Source organism: Erithacus rubecula, assembly GCF_903797595.1.
Source record: "Erithacus rubecula genome assembly, chromosome: 5".
Classification (NCBI taxonomy): domain Eukaryota; kingdom Metazoa; phylum Chordata; class Aves; order Passeriformes; family Muscicapidae; genus Erithacus; species Erithacus rubecula.
The window spans coordinates 54035813-54058358 of record NC_136687.1 but is presented as its reverse complement, the minus strand read 5'-3'; positions in this window follow the sequence as shown (position 1 = coordinate 54058358).

Sequence of the window (22546 nt, the reverse complement as noted above, 5' to 3'; positions counted from 1 at the left end):
AAGATGAACATTGACTGTTCTGAAACATGTTTTGATTTTATCTCAGTATACATACAGACAAAGAGCATTTGTCAAGAATAGATTGCAATATGGGCTAAGCAGAACTAAAGGCAAATTGCAAGCTCCCTTATCAGCATGTTGACCTTATTAGACTTCCCTTTGTCTGGAAGAGTAAACACTTCACAGGAACCTACACGCCACCATCCTGGGATACAGATGGGCATTACAGGAAGCACCATCACTGCTTTGCATGAAACCCTACCCATAAATACTTTGGAAAGGATGGAAAAAAAGACATTTCAGATGTAGACTCAGACTAAATCAAGGTTCTGTTTGAACCCAGAGGTACAAAACTCTCTGGGAACTCATAAGGCTGATTTACAAGGCACTGGACATCTCTCTTAGTCATTAAAGCTCTTGGAAAAGCAGCTTTTGCCCACTCTGCTTTTTCCCATCTCGAACCAAAGCAGATCAAAAAACATTTCTCTTTGTCCAACACCCCACAAGGAGCCTTTTATGCTGTGTGTGTTCTGGATGTAGCAAAGGTCAGTTCAGCATTCTGGGTTCAGTGCCTCAGCCCCTTCCTTCCCTGCAGCCCTTCCTTTGGTCTGCCTGTGGATGAATCCCCACTCAGCATGCAAGCTGATGTGCATCCCAGCCAGAGAACCTGAATGGTCACAAAGCCCTCTGGGTGCCATGGTGATGGCAGAATGCTGTACTGACTGTAATCCCTTATCTCTTGGCTTTCCCAACAGGAGTGCTAATGCACCATCAGTCCCTGCCATCGCTCACACATCTCTTGCTGTTTGGGATGGCAGGTGGCTGTGCAGTGCTGAGTTCAGTACCCACATTTACTGGTGCTAAGTGTAAAGCAACATGGTTGCACACACTTATTTTCCTTCTGCAATTGCTGAAGCCTATCTGCCATCTTCACATTTGCTGAAGGTTAATAGCACTCAGCTCTCAAATTCATGCTTTGGCCTATCTGACTTCCTGCTTAGAAAGCAATGTGTTTATGTTTTCTGCACTGACAAGAATAGAGCAGGTGAATGATAAATGCTGTAGCATTGTGTGCTGCTCCTGAAAATGTTACCTCCAAAGATTTTAATAACCCACATCATTACAGAGAAGTTGCCCTCAGTCTAGGTAAACCGGCAGCTGCACGGGGGAAGCAAGGAGAGGAGCCAGTCCAAACATCAGCCCATAACAACAACATGGAAATTCTGGATACAACCTGAAATAGCAGAATACATATCTTTATTTCTGAGCTGTTTTAATTTGCTTTTCAGCAGTGCCTCCTGGGAGCTGCAGTTGAAGACTGTGCTAACATTCTCACTCTTTGTGACTGAACAATGAGATTTATAATCCTTTTCCCATGTCACAACAACCGTTATGGAAGAGACTTTTATAAACAGTATGTTGCCCACCCCTTAACTTTTACAGATATGGCCCCCTGAGGAAGACCACCAGAAAAAGATGACATTGGTAGGACCAGGGTATTTCACATGTCTGACATGTATAACTGCATATCTTTCTACTGTGGAAACCAAAAGATATTTAGGATCTCCTTTAATTAAAGCAGAATGGAATTAACTAATGATCTACCACAGTTTGGGACAAGTATTCCTCTAAAACATCATCACTCTCTCCACCCAGTCTGCCCCTTCTCACAACAAATTTAGGATGGAGCATTCAGCAGCAAAAATGTGTGGATTTAAATTTTAATGTGCACAGGAGATCAATTAATGTGTTTCACATGCAAATATGACAGCAATGACCCTGATTCAGAATGCTTGTTATTTCTGGAGTTGGCATATGGTTCCCTGTAACAGCAGGCATAATGATTGCAATAAATTGCCTCTTAATGCTATGTAATGAACTCTGATTTGTGTTAATTTGGGCAGTACTTAGCAATTCATGTTAATTTTTTTAATCAGTTTTGTAAGACACTGTATATGAATTCAGCTTCATGTTTGGGTTTTTGGCAATGCTAAGAACACAGTCTGGCATACAAATTCAGCTTTTGTGCAAAACTCTGTGTCATTAATAAAAATGCAGAAGTACAAGAAAAACAGACCTCAAAGAAACTTTCAGTCTCCTTTAGGTTAGGGTGGTGACAGATAGTGCAGTATCAGCTAGAAATGGACTGCAAACCACCTGGGGTGGGATTACTTTTTTTTGGGGTTTGTACAGCATCTTATACACAAGAGGAGTCATGGTACAAAACCTTCTTGACAAATCATGAATGATGTTAATGTTGTGACAGCAGAATAACTGTCACTTGGGAGGAGAATGGCAGAGAATAAATCAGCAACTTTTACTGTCTTCTGTTCTTGTTTCCATTTTATTTACTACTGAGTTTGTGCTCTGGATTCTTCTGGATTCTCATAAACCTGATTATTTTAACAGTCAATGGGACTTTTCACAGGCTTCAAATTAAGCATGACTTTATGTACTCTACTAAGAAGGGATAAAATTACATGCTACAGTGCTCTCCTGGCCTGGTGCATTAGTCAGAGACTTAGTGCTCAGGAGTAATCTTTTCTTGATTAAAATCTAATTCTCAGTGTTATCAACACTTTATGCAATAAAATCAGAAAAGAATGTTGGACTTATAATAGAAACCAAGATGCAGCTGTAAATTAAACAAGGCTCTTGCACCACCATGATAAAACTAACTCATTAAAAGTGTATTTTGGAATCTTAATTGTTTGGTTTGCCATTTCTGTGCTTCTCCCTTCATGCAATCAACATTCCCAGGATTGCCATGCAAGCTGCTAATGAGTAGTAGGGAAAATCTCTGACTTTATATAAAACAGCTCAGTTATTACATCAGTTATAGTGGTAGAATATGGATTTAGTAGCTTGGTTCTAGGCTGTTCTTTATGAGTACTATGGGTAGACTTAATTATAAAGATGGTTATCTGACTATTGCAATATAAGTACAAATACACTTTCTCATCCCTGTAAAAAAGGAATTATTGCAAGATTATATAGGTCCATCCATCAAATCTTTATCCAAATAACAGGAGAGGCATGATTAGAAAGGCCATATAAGACTGCCAGTCATTGAATAGTTCTTTTCTTCCAGTTAACTCTGGATTAGGTGAGTTGCTAATACAAATATTTGAGCACACATTCTCTTAAAGCTGAACCACTCTTCCAGGCTGTTCTTGTTTGCTAAAATGAAGCACAAGGATGTATTTTTGGCAGTTGTTCCTCTCTGGCACATAAATTCAAAGCACAATAAGTTGCAAACTTCTCTGAGGGCAGCCTGCATGCCCTCTTTCTCATTCCTGTGAGGACAGAAAGACAGAGGGTCCTCATTAAGAATCCCTTTTTGAGTTAAATTTTAATTCTTAATTTCATGACGTCTTTCTGTATGTTGTAAACAAGTTTACTACACTTTCTGTTGACATGAAAGGTGGATTTTTCAGTGGAGCAGAGTAAGGGGGTGTCAGATAATCCCTAACACATTCATGTTACGTTGCTGAGGGGAAACAGAGAGTATTACATCTTCCTCTGCTCTCAATTTTCCAAAGGTATAAAGGGTGAGACTTGGATGATCATTGTTTCCACAATGCAAGACACCTAAAGATCATGATTTCCTCACATGCTGCTGAGATCACTGAAGGACTTTGCCCACTATGGCAAGCTGTAGAAAGAAGGACTTGCTCAATCATCTGTGATCTCTGAACATATCCCACCCTTCCACCCAAATATGTCTTCATTAATTCATGGAAGTTTGGACAGTTAGGTAAGCACGTGACAAAAACTCAAGATAAGGTAAAGGTGGGACTATTGTCTGATTATCTCAAATAGGAAGAGCTAAGTAGGCTGGGGGAGCACTTAAGATGGACATAAAGAATACAAGAAGAAAGCAAACTCAGCAACTGTGTTGAAAATCAGCTCTGACTGGTCTAGAAGGGGGAAACCATATGAGAAACCAACTCAAAGGAATAGAAAGACTGAACATGAGACTAATTAGCATTGGAATTGAGAAAATCATGTGGCCCATGGACATGGATTCCTTTGTTTGCTAAACTGTACAAAGTATGAGAAGTTTGAGGGACTGCAGGAATTCCACTTCAGAGAAGACCATGGTGAAGAAGGACCAAAGAGATGCCACTCTTTGGCATGGTGACTTTCTACTTAATCTATTTCTCTCTTCTTCATCCCCTGCCCCTTTTCTATTTCTTTCCATCTCTCTAGTTCACATTTTATTGTTAAATAAAATCCACACTATTGTCTTTGGCATATGGTCTCATTTTGCACCTTTTTTTTTGGGTAGAGACATCTCTCAGTAATCTGATCTTAACACACAGGAAAGTGGCTTGTCTAGCAGAGGACATTTTCTATGCTTTTTTTCCACAGCTGGTTTTAAAGTATAGCTAAAATATATTTATTTTACTAATTTTCCACAACTCCATCCTGAAAATCTGGGTAGATTAAACAGTCTAAACAGAGTCCACTTCAGAGCTGTGCATGCCTGGGAAATCAGTCATGCCATTTAAAGACAAAAAGACTCCTTGTGATTATCCAATCTTACTTCAAGGTGGAGAATCTCATGTACATCACTCTTGCACTCAGCAATGTCTTCTGTGCTGGTGTTAATCCTGCCCTCCAGAAAGGCATCTCTGCAGATAATCAAGATAAAACACCCCTCAAGAGTTTGTTCCTCAATCATCCTTATGCCATAAAATCCATTTTTTATTCGTCAGTTGAATGTTATCTGTCTCTGCTTCCTGGTCTGAGTTCCTTGCTATGCCTTTCCCATGTAGATAAGCAGTTCTTCAATTGCTAATATTTTTATGAGTTAGAGGGAGCCTCAATTACCTTTTCACACCAAACTTAATTTGAAGTAGATGTTGATGTTTTAGAAAACCAGAGCATTCCTATTCCACTGCCCTTTAGGAATGAAAGACTGGTGTATATTTGCTGTATAATTTTGCATGGATAGTAACCCTGTTCCTTTCCATGCAGAAATAACTGGGTTTTGCTCTTTTATAACAATGGTATGGTAGGAAAGGAATCTCATTTCCTATTGATCTTTATTTGGTATCAGGCATACATTGAAAAAGGAGAAAAAAACCCTGAAATTGTTGCACTTTTCAACAGGTTCAGATTTCATACTTTAATGTAGCATAATATAAGACTCATTCTTTTAAAAATGATGATAAGATGTCTGTAAATAAGAATTTTAATTTTTTTATTTCCCCCAAACTAGATGATGGGACTGACCAGATGCCCTTAATAATCTTTGTAGACTCAGAGGGGGAAAAGACCCCACCTAAAAATCTTTCTGCTTATATAATAATTTCATATATTTTTCATTTTCCAGTTCCTAGGAAATGTCAACTTAATTTTCAACTGAACAAGCCTTGTGGGAAGCAAGGACTCATGCAGAGGCAAGTAACTGTGATCCTGGAAGAAGAATTTAATATTGCAGAAGTGCAGGATATATGATGTGACACTCAGTGGGCAGAAAGCACTTATATTTTCTTTCAGTCTGTTCTGGCTGTTGAAAAGCAATTGTGCTGGCATTTTGTGTTATTCACTCTGGACAAAAATCAGCTAATAATCACAGAATCACAGAATGGGTCAGGTTGGCACAGACACCAGCAGGTCACCTGGTGCATCCTCTCTGTCCAAGCAGGGTCATCCCACAAGGTAATTATGTAACCTCATACTCTATTTCACTTTCTGATTAATCCTATTTGAACAATTAGTTGTCAGAGAAATAAGGTTTTACATTATCCTGTTTCTAGAGCCTCTTCACAAGGTGTTCTGCTCCTGGGAACTCTCCACAGCTCCATTGTTCCAGCACCCCCTTGTCACAGCTCCAAGACCACCCCATACTTACTATGAATGTTTTTGTGATTTTTTTAACTTCCTCTGACATCAGCTTTAGTTCATCCTTTCAACCCTTGGATTAATTCAGAGCAGTCTGAAGGCTGTTCTATGTTACAAATACAGGCAATATCTCCTACCTTTTCTGCACCTTAGTCGTGTTTGAAAATATTACTAACTTGGGTGTATGCAAACAGCCTACAGGTGAGTGTGCACACTTCATTCAGCTCAGGTTTCTCCATCATCAGGGAGAATCACAAGATACCCCCTGGACACAGTTTGGCCTTTGCTCATAAGCAAGTCACCTGGGGGAAAGATTTTAGAAATATCAATTTCCCTTTTCTTCCTCATTTCTGTGTAGCCTGCCAAAGAGTTTAATACACACAAAAACATGATTAAACACTTGCAAAATCTGATCCCCAAGAAAACTATTTACAAACAGATAAACAATCCAAGAAGGGTGAAGGGAGCCTGCATATCTAAACAATGTAATAGGCATTTGGTGCTGTGAGCTATTTTCAGTGTCCTCACAGCATGCCCCAGTATGACAATTAGCCACTGGCACTGGGAGGGAGTGACTAATACCAGAAACTGGAATTGATTTTGGTTGTTGTCCCACATGCCTTTCTTCCTCCTCTCTCAGTCCAACACAATGGAGTTATCTTTTTTAAAAAAGGAAATAAGATACCCTATGGAAAAACATAACTTATGTATAAGACTCTTTGAGTCCTTGATGTCTTATTTTTTCTTTTCTTTTCTTTTTTTTTTTTCTATGACAAATGTGATTTTAATAACTACAATGTTCAGTGCAATTATTCCATCACAGCTGGTGGAAGCAAAACATGTTGATTTATCACTGTCCATCTTAGTGACCCTCATGGGCTTGGTGGGAGTTCTTATACTCTGGTCAGTCTAGGGCCAACATCCAGGACTTGGGAGTGAGTGATTACAGTGGTAGACAGAGCAAAGATTACAGTCAAGGTTGAATTACTGCCCTGACTTTACTCCCACCTTTTTCAGACTTTTTAAAATTTGGAGTCTATCCCAAATGAATTTCCATTCCATTTCCTTTAAAGAAAGTCTGCTTAACTTTGGCATGTCAACAACAGAATAAAATAAATAACCCATAAACCTATTTTGTGTACTCATAATCCTTGTATCTCAACCATAGCCAAATGGATTCCATTAAGTCTGCATTATGCACCCAATAATGTACCATGGTGGGTGCCTGGGGGAAAAATATGATGGCAGGTTATGGAGTAGTACTTTCCTAGTTACACCTTCCCAGCTACCAGCAATGTGCAGCTGAGCAAGGAGTGGAATTATAATGTGAAATAACCCTGATGGATTTTCTCCTGTGAGTTTCTTCTATGAACTTGTTCTAGTGAGTGCTAACAAGGGCCCTTTGCCAGTGACTGAGAGATGTGCTGAAGTCATGACTTTGTATGAAGTATAATATGCACCTATTACTTTACAATGGCAACACTCACATTTCTTAAAGATATGATTTGTGATTCATTCTCATCATTTTCAGATAAAATTGGCCACAGTATGATCCAAAAGATTTAGAATGTCTGCCTACCCATCCCTCATAGTACACAATTTTCTTCACAATCAAAGATGCTATCTGAGTGTGCTTTAAGAACATTCAGCTACTCTGCTCTTAGTGATGTCAAAAAATGATGCTCCTGAAAATATTATGCATATACTTTTGTTTTTTTAATAATGTCTCATTAATCCCAAAAGGCTGTGCTCTCATTCTATGTTCTAATATTCCAGAGACCTGTAAGACTGCTGCTGTTGGTTCTTTCATGCTGCAGTCAAAAGCTTACAGTCATCAATGTGTTCTCACACATGCTTTCTGAATTTACCAGAGTGGTTCCTGACTTCCTACAGCTGCCTTGGGAAGTGCTTGTTAGTGGAGAAAAACTTGTTGTATTGATGAATACAAAGGTCCTGTTACATAGCAACTAATTTAAAGTGACTGAAATTAACTTTCTGCAGCAAAGCATAAATCATACAGTGACAGAATGGCTGGGGTTGGAAAGGATCTTAAAGATCATCCAGGTCCAGACCTCTGACCATAAACAGGGACACCTTTCACTAGACCAGGTTTCTAAAAACCCCATCCAATACTTCCATGCATGGGAGAACCACAGCTTGCCTGGGAAATCTGTTCCAGTGCCTCACAACACTCAGAGTAAAGAATTTCCTCCCAACATCAAAACGTTATGGCTTTTTATATTATTAAACAAGTTTCCTGATTGTTCATGAAAATCCTTACACAAACCATTTTTATTCAACTTGACTTTGGATTTTTAGAAGGAAGAAATGCCCACAAGAAACAGGTGCATGCCACATTTTAATTAAGATCCTGCATGTGTCTGGATATCAGGAGGTGAGTGAGGTCCAGCCTAGGACTCTTGGTCACTCTGCTGCACAGCAATTTTGGAGGCTGGAAAACAACCAGTCCAGAATGCAGACACAGAACAGAGGTTTCTCTGTTTTAGAAGACAAAAGGAGAACATACTCCTGAAAAGACTTGATGTATATACACCAAAGTCCTTGGGACAAAGCAGGACAGTTCCTGGGGAGCTGCTCCTTGCTCTGGGCAAGAGGAGAGACTGGCACGAGGTTTTAGAAATACTGACATGTCCCAGAAGCCTTCCCTCCCATCCTCCTTCCTACCACTGGCTAAAAGCAATTCCAAGGAGGCATGTAAGAGTAGTAAAAGCACAGAGGTAAATTCCAAAAGTTCCTTCTGAGCCTTGAGCTCCTTATGACATCAGGCCTTAGTGGACATGGAGTGGAATCCTGGTGCTGCAGCTGCAAGCACAGCCTTCCTGGGCTCTGAAGGACTCTGGAACCAGAGATCATGAGGCAAATCCTTAGCAGATGGAGGAAGGATAAATGGTATTGGGAATGGCTAGGTAGGAGAAGGGAAAGAAATCCAGGGGCTGAGTGGTGCCTGAGAAAAAGAGGGTTGGAACATAGAAGGCAAAATCCAAAGTGAACCTCTCCATCTTATTTCCTCTTGTCATCACCAACCACCCCCATGGATTTGAGCCTCTGTAACAAAGGCAGAACAATTAAATACAGAATTGTGTGCATAAAGACCTCACATGATGAATTTTTGCACGTAGCATGCTATGAATGAGTTTCCTTCTGCCACTGGCCAATTGATTACAGTTACAGTAATTTTACTCTTTGCTTTCATTGTTCAGATAACGACTGAATTAAAGACTACAATGAAAGGCATTTTTTATTCCAGTGCTCCTAATCCATAAAGCAAAATATGAAAAAGCATCGGTTATTAGTACATCTACAGATGTAACACCCTTTTTACCTTTGGCAGATTGTTTCACTGTATAGAGAAAGGAAGAAACCTGCTATTGGTAACAATTTCTGATATAATCAAATAAAACTTACAGTTCAAACTCAAGCAGCTTAAGAAATATATTGGTTGTATTATGGAACAAAGGAGTTGGGAAGTGGATTTGAAGTTTTGGTAAAAGAACATTGCATAATTGAAACATCAGTTCAGAAACGGCCCCCAAATTTACATGATAACATGAGCGCTTTCCTTTTTGCTTTTATTTTAAAATATGAATTCTAAGGCTTTCTTAAAAGTAATATAATACACACACACACACACAAAAAGATGTGGTGGCAGCATCTGCTCTAGCAATACCTTACTTTGTAAGGACTGATAAAAAGTAATATGTGGGGAATGAATTCTGGTGTCCTTAATAGGAAAAGAAATAAAAAGTTGCTCAAATCATTGAAGCCTCATAACTTCAGCACTAGGCTGAGACTGATTTTAGGATCTATTCTGAACTTAGACTTGTGAAGTCCCATTTCCTTGGAAGTTCAAACAAACAATTTATGGCTTTATTTTGAGGGCTCAATGTCATCAGATCTGCATCGGCAGTATGTTTGCTCTCTTAGGCAGGAGCTGAGCTGGCCACACAAGAAAAAATTGTGGGTAAATAAATAAACAAACAGATACGAGCAGCTTTCTGGGATCTTGGGCTTGTTTAGCATTTCAAAGTCCCTCTCTTATTAATCAGTCATTGGACAGCAGAATGGATTGCTCAGTAAAAAACTGACATTTAGAAAGGAAAAGAATGCATCTTTAACAGTCTTTTCCTAGCAAAGCCATGAATGGGTATCTACATAAGCTCAGCAAACCTTCTGGCTTCCTTTTTTCTAATTATATTGCTCAGACAGAGTGCTCTGTCTCCATGCTTGGGTCAAAGGTCTCTGTTTTATTCAGCATGGATAAAACTGATTCATGACTGCTGATTCCTCCTCTGTATGGGGTGTTGCTGGTGCAAAGGTTTTGGGAAAACGTGGCTCTTGACTGCAGTTCCTGCCTAGGACTGGAATACATAACATACTAGCTCCTCCCTAAGCACTCTAACTCCTTTTAAAAACATTGGCTTTATTGTACATTAATTAAGGTGGATTCCTTATTCCTTCAGCTTGGGGGTTGTACTGGGTACGTGTAGAGGTCCCTTCCAACCCAAACTGTTCTGCATTTCCCTGTAAAGCAGTTTTCCAGATCTGAAATCAGTATCATGGCTATCAAACAAAGGATTCTTGCATGGTCCAGCAGGACCAGCAAATCAACACAGTGAGGTTCTCACTTGGGTTATGGCTTAGGGTGCTCCCTCTTTGCCTGCCTGTTGTCCCTGTGATTCTCCTTTGAAGCCAGCAAAGGAATAACTTGAATACTGGGAACAAAATAGTTGATGAAAGCTTTGGCCCACTGTGAGTAGGATTGCAAATCTTTGGCTTCATTTGAAGTAGAGCAGGGTTCATTTGGATGCTGCTTTCACTTTCAATTAATGGTGGCCCTGCTGTGCATTTGCTTGTTATGTGATTCAGCTGTAGAATGACAATTCTACAATGGGCACCATTTTTGCAATGAAATCCAGAGCCTTTGATATCTTCAGCACTTGCCTGGACAAGCCTCTCAGAAGTCTGATCTAACAACAAGCCTCCAGAGGACCCTTCCCACACAAATCTTTCTATGATTCTATCAGAGCTTTTTTCATCATCCATAAGAAAAGGTTATTCAATATAGAAAGAGGTCTGTTCCTCGTGTGACACCCAACACTTTGCTTTTTCACTTATATCACTAATGTAACTCACAGCTCATAAGTTTTAATCTATTCTCCCAGCTAGTAGTAGGGTCAGGAAAACTGCAGAGGTATTTCTAAAGAAAAGGGAGACATGGCTCCAATACTTTTATGAGAGAAAATGCTTCAGTGGAAATCCTGCTGAAAAGGTTGAAGTGTAGTTAAGCATGCAGATAAAGAAAAATATGACATTTCACCTAAAATATCATAATTAATGAACAAATGTATCATCCTGAAGTAAATTTGACAGTGTGGTCACATTAAGTTCACAGCACTATTTGCTCCAAAGTAGCTGATTTGTTCTTTTTTTCCTCTTTAAGTACAAAATCATGTAAAAAGAAATGCAGTTTCCCTGAAGGTCCCATGTCACTGCAGAAATTGAAGGCAATGCAGGCTCTGGATTTCACAGGCAGGGTAGAAAAGTGGTTCTGCTTTAACAGGAAGATCTATCATCAGATGATAAAAATTATTACAGATCAGATAAAGTCAGTGTAAATACATTGAGTCTAATAAATGAAGGCCTGGACCTGCAGGTTTCTTAGGCTACTCCCAGTTATTGATCCAGGAAACTGGCAGTTAGCTGGCATTGAAAAATAGGGCTGCTCAGGTTTAGGTATGAAACATGGAAGTGTTTAATGAAGAAATGTCTACAGTGGCAAAAAGCTGTGAAAGCTGAGGCTACAGCCCCAGCACAGACAGGTTCTGGTAGAAATACCCATGCAGGATTCTCCCAAGCTCTCTCCTCACTCTGCCTGTTCCCAGTACCCACAGCACATGGCCTGTCTGTTCTGCTGGCTACAGCAGTGATGTTAGCAAAAACACCAAGTTCCAACAGGCCTTTAAAAAACATCATGCCTTGATTCTGCATGCTGGTTTCACCCCTCATGTTTTCACCAATATCACACATATATGGAAGCCTGATCACAAATTTAGGAGAGACATTTTCAAATCTGTTCACCCCATTACATACACAAGACTTTCATCAAAAGGCAATGAAAGTGCAATTCCTTTTTTCAATGAAACAAGACATTCAGATGACTTGGGCATTTATAAAAGCTCAGCCATTAAAGGCTCACTTTATGTGTGTGTGTTTAAAAATCTTGGCTAAGTTCATTCAGTAATTAAATACAGATCAGAGAGAATAATTTGGGGGAATGTTGGCTATAATCCCCCATAGAAATCTATTACATTATCATTTCTGTAATTGATGACATCACCTCTCTTTGACTCATCTTTCTTTATGTGTCTGCAATGCTTGAAAAGGATTTCATTGTTAAGATACAGGTTTCCTCATGCATCACAGCTGACAGGAAGACTCATTTCTGTCATCATTCAGTCTTCATTCCTTCTGCATGAAGCCAACCAGCTGAAAGATAATATCTTCTAACAACTGCAATTGCTGTTACTCTGCACACAGTCTCAAATTGTGCCTTTAATTGTCACTGTCTCCATTGTTACCCTATGCTGCTGGCAATGTGTCAACTTTTAGCAAGGGTTTAGTCTTTTGTCATAGTCACCTTCTGAGAGTGTTATGTAAAACAGGATTCCTTGTTTTCTCTGTGGGCCACCAAGAAGATGTTAAAGAAGATGTTAAAAAAAAGGAAGTTCCCAATAGCTAACTCCTCATTTGTAACAGACTGAGAAAATCTGTAATGTAAAATGTAGGTAGACAATTGACTGCTCTAATGTTGGCTCAGGTTAAGATTTTAATCTCAACAGTGTGCATGTAATACAACAAGCCAACTGCTTTCCAAACCTGGAATTCTGCACTACCACACCTACCTGGTATGGTAGGACAGAAAATCCTGGAGCTGGAAGGTGTGTTGTCATCACACAGCTTAATAGAAACTATTGGAAGGGTGCAGACAAATATCTTAGTGAGCTTTTTGCTTTTTGAGTCCTAAGAACATCTGGACCCTATTTCATCTCATTTTGCAGATGACCCACCACTGTTCTATGCTGCCTTCTTTGTTCATACTCATGTATATTTGTGCAACATCCAAAAACATTTATCTTATTGAGTGAGTTCATTCAGACCTTTTTTCTACAGTGTGGATTTTGTGACACCAACTTTGGACTGAAACATGGGCATAGCATGTGCATCACTAATGGATAATCCAAGATTGCCACAATGAATGTTTCTTCCTCCTTGCTGTATTTCCTTCACTGTTACTTTCACATCTCCCCAGACAATATTTCCTTGCTGAGCAAGCTGTCCAGCCACTTGCTCCCCACTCTGTACATACACTCAGGGTTGCTCTGTCCCAGCTGCAGAATCTCACTTTGCTTTGTTAAGCTTCATAGAGTTGGTGATTGTTCAGCAATCTAATTTGTCAAGGTGTCCATAAGACCAAGACATGTGGCATTTTTACTGAAAAAACCCAGAAGTTTTTGGAGCTCTGAATCAGTCTTAGAACCTTTACATTTAGGAATATAATATATGATAACCCTCAATTTTTACTCAGTAATGAATTAGACACATGTACAAGCTGGAGGTCTGACCAAGAGGTTGGTTATGTAAAGAAACATACATAGAGTGAGGTGGTGCTGCAACCACTCCCAAGAAGACTGATTTTTGAGAAAGACCTCTAAACATATTTAAGCTGAATGCATATTGTGTTTATTTGTTGGAACATGTGTCTCCAACTAAGCCTTCTCTGTCATTGTAGAAACCCTGCCTGTAGAAGCCTTTCACTGATCTTCCATCATCTTAAGGAATTTATTAGAAATGTCCATTCCCAATAAATGTTCCTTCAGGAAAGATAAGTCTAAACTCACTGCTTAGAAACCATTTCAGGCATGAAAACATGCAAGCACATTATTGATGAAGTTTATTGCATATTAATGTAATACTGTCTGATCTCATTGTTTATGTAAATGTTCCATTTTTATTTGAGTTCTCTTAGCTACTTGACCTCAGGGGTGTCTGCCAAAAAATGACTGATTTTGGTTAGAGTAGGGTAAATGGGCAGGGCTGGCTGGACCTCTCACAGGATGTATAGCATAGAGTTTCAAAATGTCATGTTCTGGAAGGTTACAGACTAAACAGGTTTCAGCTAATGGGGTGCCTGCAGTGTCTGAGGAAAGGGAAAGTTTAAGGCTTAGATGCTTATTACAAAGTCATCCCTGCTTCTTCAATAACTCATTTTGATATTTTTTAATTTGCAAAAATGTGTCTGTGTGATCCCATAGGCTCTTAACTACTTTGTAATGAGTGTGTATGAACAGATGGAAAACGTTTTCAATTTCTGAGAGAAGTGCTAATGGATGTCACCAGCTATTAGAAAAGCTCAGGTGGTTCCATTTTGGGAGAATAGGTATTGTCATAAGCCTCTTCATTTTTAATGAAATGTTTGCTCATTTATAACTTTATGGCAAGTTTAAGACTGCCTGTACTAGTGCAAAAAGATCAGAAATTGAGCTGGAAAATATTCATTGTGAAATGGTCCAGAAATTTAAATCCAAACATTTCACTTGAAAATAACAAAAGCTTGTTGTAGGTCACACCAGTATCAGGGAAAATTAATAACTGGGAAAAAAAATTAATCCCATCAAGGTTAGACTTCTTTTTTCCTTTTTGTAACAGATGTAGAAAAAAACCCCAAAACTCACACACACACACAAAAATAACAGCAGAAAGGAACAATTTTCTATGTAACATTCAATATTCTGCCAATCTATTTATATTTTAATCCACTAACCCAGATGAGATTTCATACTGGTTTTGAGCTCCCTCTAGCATCAGATATTAGGATCTGCCCAGGAGACGAGACTGAAATATGAAATTTAAAAATATAAAATGAAACTCAATTAGTAAATTTCCCCTTATCTAACCACTCTGAAGGGCAGAATTAATAAAGTGAATAGGTTTGAGAAAAGCTAAAGAAAACAAAATGTTTTTCTGACTGGGAATTAGGAATGGAGGGAGGCACAGACAAATTGGGATAGAGTGGCACTACTGGGTTGCCCCTCCTCTGTTGCTACAAAAGAAAGAGTTCAGTAATACAGATTGCTCCTCTCTGTTCTGGTGTTGGCTCACATTGCTCAGCTATATTGAGACATTGCTTTGATCAAACAGCTGTGAACTGCATGAGGTTATATTAACAGATAAAGACATCTCAGTGTACTGTACTTTGGAGATTAAAATGTGTGAAAGACCCTCTGTGCAAATCTTGCACTATTTCTCCATATACCTGGTGCACAAAGACCAACCTCACACACAGAGCTCCTTCAGCACTCAAGCCAGACCTGTAGAATCTTTCACCCTGCTACTGCTCCTTCTTTTAGATCTCAGTGTTCCCAATTCAGTTTTCAACTTGCCCAATAAAGTGGGCAAAGGGCAGCAGCTATGACAGCACCTACAGCAATCCTTTCTCTACCATTGCAATGTGAAGAACAACAGTGCTCAGAAGCACAAATTATTTTTCTCACCTTTCCCATGAAGGGCTTTCCCTCAGTGGCAGGTGAGGGTGCAGGTGTTAATTCAGTGACTGGAAGGCAGGTGAAGGAGCTTAAAGGGAAGTGTTAGACCTGCAGAGGGTGGAAGGAAGACTGAGCAGAGCAGGCTCAAAGGTAGAATATGTTCCTCACAGGTTTCTTCACAGCACACATTTTTTAGGAACATCTTGTACACTTATACATTTATTTTGTTCTCATATTTGGTGATTCCAAGCATAGACAAAAATCTCTATCTGCAAGATACTGTACAAATTGTATTTACTGGCTTCAGAAAAATTACACTTAGAGACATAAGCCCAAACAGATGGACCAGACATTCTCCAGGGAGTGACTAGTAGAACCATGGACCACAGCTATCAAAAATCTAGATATAAGTAAAAAAGAAAAAATCGAGGGAGAAAGAAATGTCAGTTTCTGCATTGAAAATCTGCAAAGGAGATGGATATTTTAACTTCAATCTGAGAGAAAAAATCTAAACAAGCGTGCCAGTGATGGCATGTTAGCTTCCCTTGGTAAAGTACAAATGTTTTAATGACCTCTCTCTGTCCAGCCCTGCCAACATTCCAGCACCTTCCCAGTTATGTATTTCCACAAGGAGAAATGATATAGGGAACCATCAGGCATTGCATGACACTGCCGTGTTTGTTTCTCTGCAGTCAGGCTGGGTTTGTTTTAAGTTTATTGTATTTCAATAGATCTCACAGCATAAGAAATGGAAGCCTCACGAACTGCTGGGATATTGCAAGTCCCATATCCTGACTCATAAAAGTCACAGGTAATCCAAAGAAAAACTATTCCAAAGGCACAGAATGGCAGTTACTTTGCTTTTCAACAGCTCTGCACTGAAGGTAACAGATGCTTTTCATTGAAACCAGTCTGTTGGAATTTCACAGAGGGGCAAAAAATGCAGAGAAAACCCCCAAACACAAAAAAGCCCAGCTGTTGGCTCCAACAGCCCTGAAGTGGAGCTACAGCCCAGGGAGACAGAGAAACATGTTGAAAGCCAAGAACTGTGAAGAAACTGCTTCAGTGTTTATCCATACAAATGCTTTATTTTCCCAAACACTGCCTGGTCCTTCAGGGCTGGACTGGCTTTGTCCATTCACCTGTTTGACACCATCTACTGAAAATGTTGTCCTCCAAAGACAGGTTGCTCCCTGCCCAGCACCATAACTGAAGTTGTGGCAAGAGTTACAGAGCACAAGCCCTGCTTTCCACCTGCTGGGATTAACCATGATAAATGAGTTTTTTAAATTCTGGCAAGAAAGAGACATCCTACTGGTGTTTCATTAAAATGGAGCTGGTAATAAGAATTTATATCCTAAGCAACTGGGAGAAAACAGGGCAGAGTACCAACGCAATTCATGGCAAAAAGAAAGTATTTTTCCTGGATAAAAGATCCTCTTGGATAAAGAAGCAGCTTTAAAAGCTGCTGCTTTCACAGAATATGACAGCTTTTCAGACAATACTAAAAAAAGCTAAAAATCAACCTTCAAGCCAACGATGAATACTGTCTGGAGTACAGAGGAATTGCATGAAAAGTTCTGTTGACAAAGACCAAACTTGGATGCTGAAGATGACTCAATCTGAATTTTCAAAAGTAAGAAACTAAAACTTTCATTTCTTTGTCAGTTGATAGGCTCCTTTTTCACAGATTTTGTCGCAGAGATTCAGATTATTTTAGGAACACAAAAGCTCAGCATGCTCAAACATCAGCAGCAGCAAAAAAAATTAATTCTGGCAGCACCATGAGGAAAGGAGTGTATGGTCTTACTGTGTTGAACAAGGAGCACCTGCAAAAATGCACAGAATGCAGATGCAGTCAGATCATGCCCAGGACCTGTCTGTGCCTCTTTGCAAACACCTTTTCCTCTGCTGGCCTCAGTGGCAACTTTCCTCCTCTCTCTGCTCTTTTAAAAACCTCTCTCTCATCTTCCTTCAGTGATATTGAAGTTCTCAAAATGCCTCAAAATAGTTAAATGATACTGAATTCCCCTCTGGCCAGTTTAAGACAGATGTTTTGGCTATGCCCCTTCCCAACCTCTCGCCCAGCCCCAGGTTTTGGGGCTGGGGGCTGGGTGGCAGCACTTTGGAGGAACAACTATGAAGATGTGGGAGAACCATTCAGCAGTTATCAATATTTTTCTAGCTGCAAATATAAACCACAGCACTGCAAAGGCACTGCCAGAAAAGTTGGCCCCATCCCAGCCAGACCAAGTACATTTCATAATATATAACTCTTAATAAAATGTATTTCTTAATACGTACAAATTGAAATGTGACTGTAAATGAATTAGAGAATTTAGAGAGAAGTAAAAAAAGTTTTAAGAGTGTAATTCTAAAAAAATCTCACACTGAGTTCATTACTTGTTCACAAAGACACAGCATTCTTAGTTTCAACAGAATTGTGTCTTACGAAGGTGTGTGTGTGTGGTGGGGGAAATCAACATTTCTTTCCTACCTTCTCTGTTTTTGTCAATATGAATTTTACCATTTGAATTTAGTCTGACCTTGCATCTAATTTAAACTCTGATCTTTTGCAGGCTGTGCAAACTTGGTTTTCTCTTCTTTCACTAATGCTTTTAAACAAGAAAGGCATTACACAAATGTTAGCTGAGTGCCTTGTGTGTCTGCATCAGCAGAACAAGTTCATACAGCCTTTTGTTTGATTTCCTTGTCAATTTTGCCCTGAGAGAATAAACAAGGTGTCAGACTTAAGATTTATTTGTGTAACAGAAAGGCATGCAATGCATGAGTTTTGGAGGACTACAGGGCTTTAATATTAATCCTTGTCCAATCCCTGCAGTGCACTGGTCTGGAGGACCTACAGATATCTGGTAGCCGAGATGGATTAGGAATGGTAGAAATCTAGGACAAATAGATATGGAGCTTGTGAGGTTTGACTGCATGGGGTGTGTAGTAAAATCCATGTCTTGACAATCCAGACTTCAAGAACCGTGTCTAGGTTGTGTCCAGTTTGGCCAGGTCATACTGATCAGATTCCAGGAGGAAAAACAAGATGACATCCAGAGAAAAACCTGCAGGAGGGGGTTACAATTGTTCCTTTTGGGTCTGGGACTAGAAAGATCTGCTAAATCTATTTGTAGTATAAGTAGTTTCATCAATGGAAGTCCTAAGATTTCCTTCAAAGTATATAGTCATCCCTCAATTCCTGCCAAATCAGGGCTGGGCTAAATCATTAGCAGCATTTTGGACAGAAAGGAGAAATGCCTGAAAGGAAAAGGGAAGCGAATGCACAGGTGAAAGCCCTCTCCACTATGAGACTCAATCCCAATGCTTGGGCATTCAGCTACAAAGCTGAGGAAAGATCTGTGCAGCCCAGCAGATTTCAGTTTTATCATCAAAAAGAGAAAACAAAGGAAAATTATGGGTTTTTCTCCTTATCTCAGCCCAGTGCCTTTATCTGCCATGAGATAAAAGTAAGAAAGAGAGTTTCCCACGTTGTTTTATGACTATTCCTCACAAATAGGTATATTTTGGGGAATATCTGAAAAAATCTTGCAGAAATATTTCTATTACATTTATTCAAGTCGAAATGCTTTGGATGCCTGATCATGGATAGGGTGCCTGGTGGATACCAGCTGGGCAGCATATCAGAAAATGTTGCTCCCACCAATGGGTTTACAGCAGAAGGCCAGCACAGATTGATGTGCCAGTGCAAGGGAACAGGGAGACAATAACAGCACTCAGCATTCCAGCTGCTTGATGGTTTCAAGTTTTGGTGGTGCTCACATTGCTTCTGGTAATTTCAGATTTTTTCATGGGTGCCACAATAAAACAAAATTTTAGGGAGGTAACAGAGATGGAATTTTCATAGTATATATAGCCAATGCTTCCAAAGTATTAAGGAATCCCAGCAGGATAAAGAACCAAAGGAATTATTTTAAAATTGTTTGGAATGCTTTACAGGGTGGCTAACATTGCTGCATACTTTTTTGATGAAAGGAATCTCAGATAACCTATATTTTTCAGTTGTCCATTAACTTACTCCAGTCCAAGTTACCAAGCACACTGCCCCTAAAAATTACACAACATAAAATTTACATGAAGGAATAATACTTCATCCTCACAGATTTCATGCAGAAGAAAAAGGAATATCTGTGAATGGTCTCAGATTTTGCAAGCATCAAGAAACACAAAACAAAATGGCAATTTACAGCTCATTTCACCCATTTCAACTTTAGCTATGGGGTCTTCCTAAATGCTATGGATTTTATATGCTGATATTACTCCCTCCCTAGGTGTAGTGACAGGGAGCACAAGCATTTTCTATACGAGTCTCCTGGCTGCTCCTAAACCTCTCACCTTTTAATTTTTGGTATCTCCTGGCTTAGCAAAACATGATCAGAAGAATAGTCTTTAGTCAGGGAATACCCTCCTGCTTCTTAGTGCTTTAAATATAATGCAGTTATGCAAAAAAGATTATTTTTTAAATCCCATCTACAAATTAATATTTACTGCATTTGCTTTGGATTCTGAAGTCAATCACTTAATAACCTATTGCAGGAAATACCAACCTAAGCTTTTTCACTGTTTCTAAAGTTCCTCCCAAAAAGCAATTTAATGTTTTGAATGCCTCCTTCATAGGGTAAGTTTGCTATTCATAGCCAAGAATTCCTGTTTGTCTGAAGCTGTGAGGCAGAACCAAAAAAGTTCAATAAACATCCATTTTCTGAGTACAATCAGCTCCATTTGATTCAATCCACCTTCTAGACTTTGTATGTTGATTCTCCTATGAGGCAAGGATAAGAACTACAAAATCAAGAGTCTGATGATTCACAGAGAGATGAATAAATATTTTCTAAACATTAATAAACCTTCTTTTTCTGAATTGGAACATAGTGAATACAATTGTCTTTGTAAAAGTCTAAACCCCTACTTCTGAAATGAATAACTTGCAAACATTGGCCTTTAAGTAGTCTGCAGGGTAAGTGCTTAAGCTGAAGTAGACTTGAGATTTTCTGTTGATTTGTTTTTTTTCATTTCTTGCCTCTATTCAATCCTCCCCATAGCCCTGACACAGGTTGAATGAAAGAGTTTTATTGGACATACTGGAAATTCTTTATAATCAACTCATCAAGCACACATCCTTTCATCCTCATGAGCTTTTGAATGCTTTTTGCTTAAAGCAAACACAAGGAAATATGTGGCAGGAAGGTCAAAGGTAGTAGGTCTGGGATAAACACTGTAAAACAACATGTGAAATTTAAAGTTTTATTTTCTATGCAGAACTCGTTGCTAAGCTGTAAAGGTGTCATTATCTGTTAGTGTTTCAAAGCCATTCAGTAAAATAAACACAAATAAATTGCATTCAAAACAGGGTCAATATGCAAGAAATAAGAAATATTAATGGAATCCAGAGAGCTGACAATGGACTTTTCAGTCCAGTACTTCTGAGCCCACAGCTATGGATTTCTGCACTCAGAAAAGCTCATGTTGCCTAGAGATTATGTTTTAAATAACCCCAGTTCCCAAAGGCCTTTAGAGTTTTGAATGCATCCCTTTCCCTCTTGGAATGAAATACCAAGCATTGCTAAACATTCCATGGAAGAGAGTTATTATGTATATCTCATCACAAACATATTTAAATAAGCAAATAGTTCCAGAACTACAGAAAAATGGCCTACAAGGGTGTATAAAAATATATATAAATATATAAATAAATATATAAATAAATATATCAATATGCTTGTGTGTATGTGTGTGTGTGTGTATACCAGAAAGCAAATTGCATCCTGGGTTATATATCTGGGATATATTTAATATCTGTGGCAATCCAAACCATTCTGGGAGTCTATGTTATCATTCTGTGTTTCTATACTGTGCACTGCTTGACCTTACAATAAATAATATAACACACCCATACAAAAAAAAGGTGAGTGCAGTACCCCTCCTTTCTGTTTTTAACAGTTTTGACTCCAGCATTGTGCAGTGCAAATTATAAAGGGTTATAAATTAAAGGGTTATATTATAAATTATAAATACATTTAAGAAGCCAAGGTATTAGTTTTCAAAGGCACACTGGGACTAAGCACTAAGTCTGATAGGAAGTCAGAGAAATGAAAATGTTAAGCATAACTATTTTTAAAACAGCATAACTTAATGTGAAATGTGAAATCAGGAGTCTGAGATTGTACTGTGAACATTTTTCTTAACAGACAAAACAATGATGCTATAAAATTTGAATAAATATACATTCTGGTGGAAGAAACAAATGCTGTGCAATGAGACATAATAGTTGCATAACCTTTTAGAGGTCATGCAACTAAACATTGTTTGGTGATGCAACCTTGGTATGCCAGAATTCAATGGTAAAATGAGTCAACAAGGTAATTTAGGAGGGACTCTCCTGGTCCCCTTCTTACACAAATCAAATTTGGGGGCAGAATTATGTCTTATGATAGCAAGATAGTACTTGCTGAATGTGTTGTGTGGCAGCTTGCAATATACCTTCATCTGAAATCACATTTATAAAATAAATGTTCAATTCAAAACCAGTTTTTTACCCCATTTACTGACAACTAATCTATAATTCTTGAACCACATGTAAGACATTGCACTATGCGGAGAGCAATGAAAAGGGGCAGCATAGAGAACATTCTTTTTTCTCAGTAATTCCACAGTGCAGGGATAGGTCTTTAGATTTAGCCTGAATTGGTCCATGTAAACTAGGGGCAGACTAGGATAAACCACATCTGCATATGAAATGATGTATCACTATTGGCACTGCTCTGACTGGGTTCCTCATTTTCACTTTTCATTTAATTAGAATCCTCCCACTCCTGGAATTATCTATCACTGCCATTCAGACTCATCTCCAGGTAGAATGAGCAATCCTCTGTCCCACTGCCACCCCATCTTTATGCCTGGTGCCATTTGCATGTTCTTTTAAAGAAGATAATTTCAGTCAGTCTAATTGCAAGATGCAAACACAAGCTGACAAGGGAATGTAGTTTTCTCAGGAGGTGTGGCTGTGGAAGCTGTTACAAAGGATCACTATTTATGCTTTCTGAATGTTTTTTTTTTTTAATCTCCAGCATGTCTCTATGCCTGCAATTAATGGGGAAAGAGTC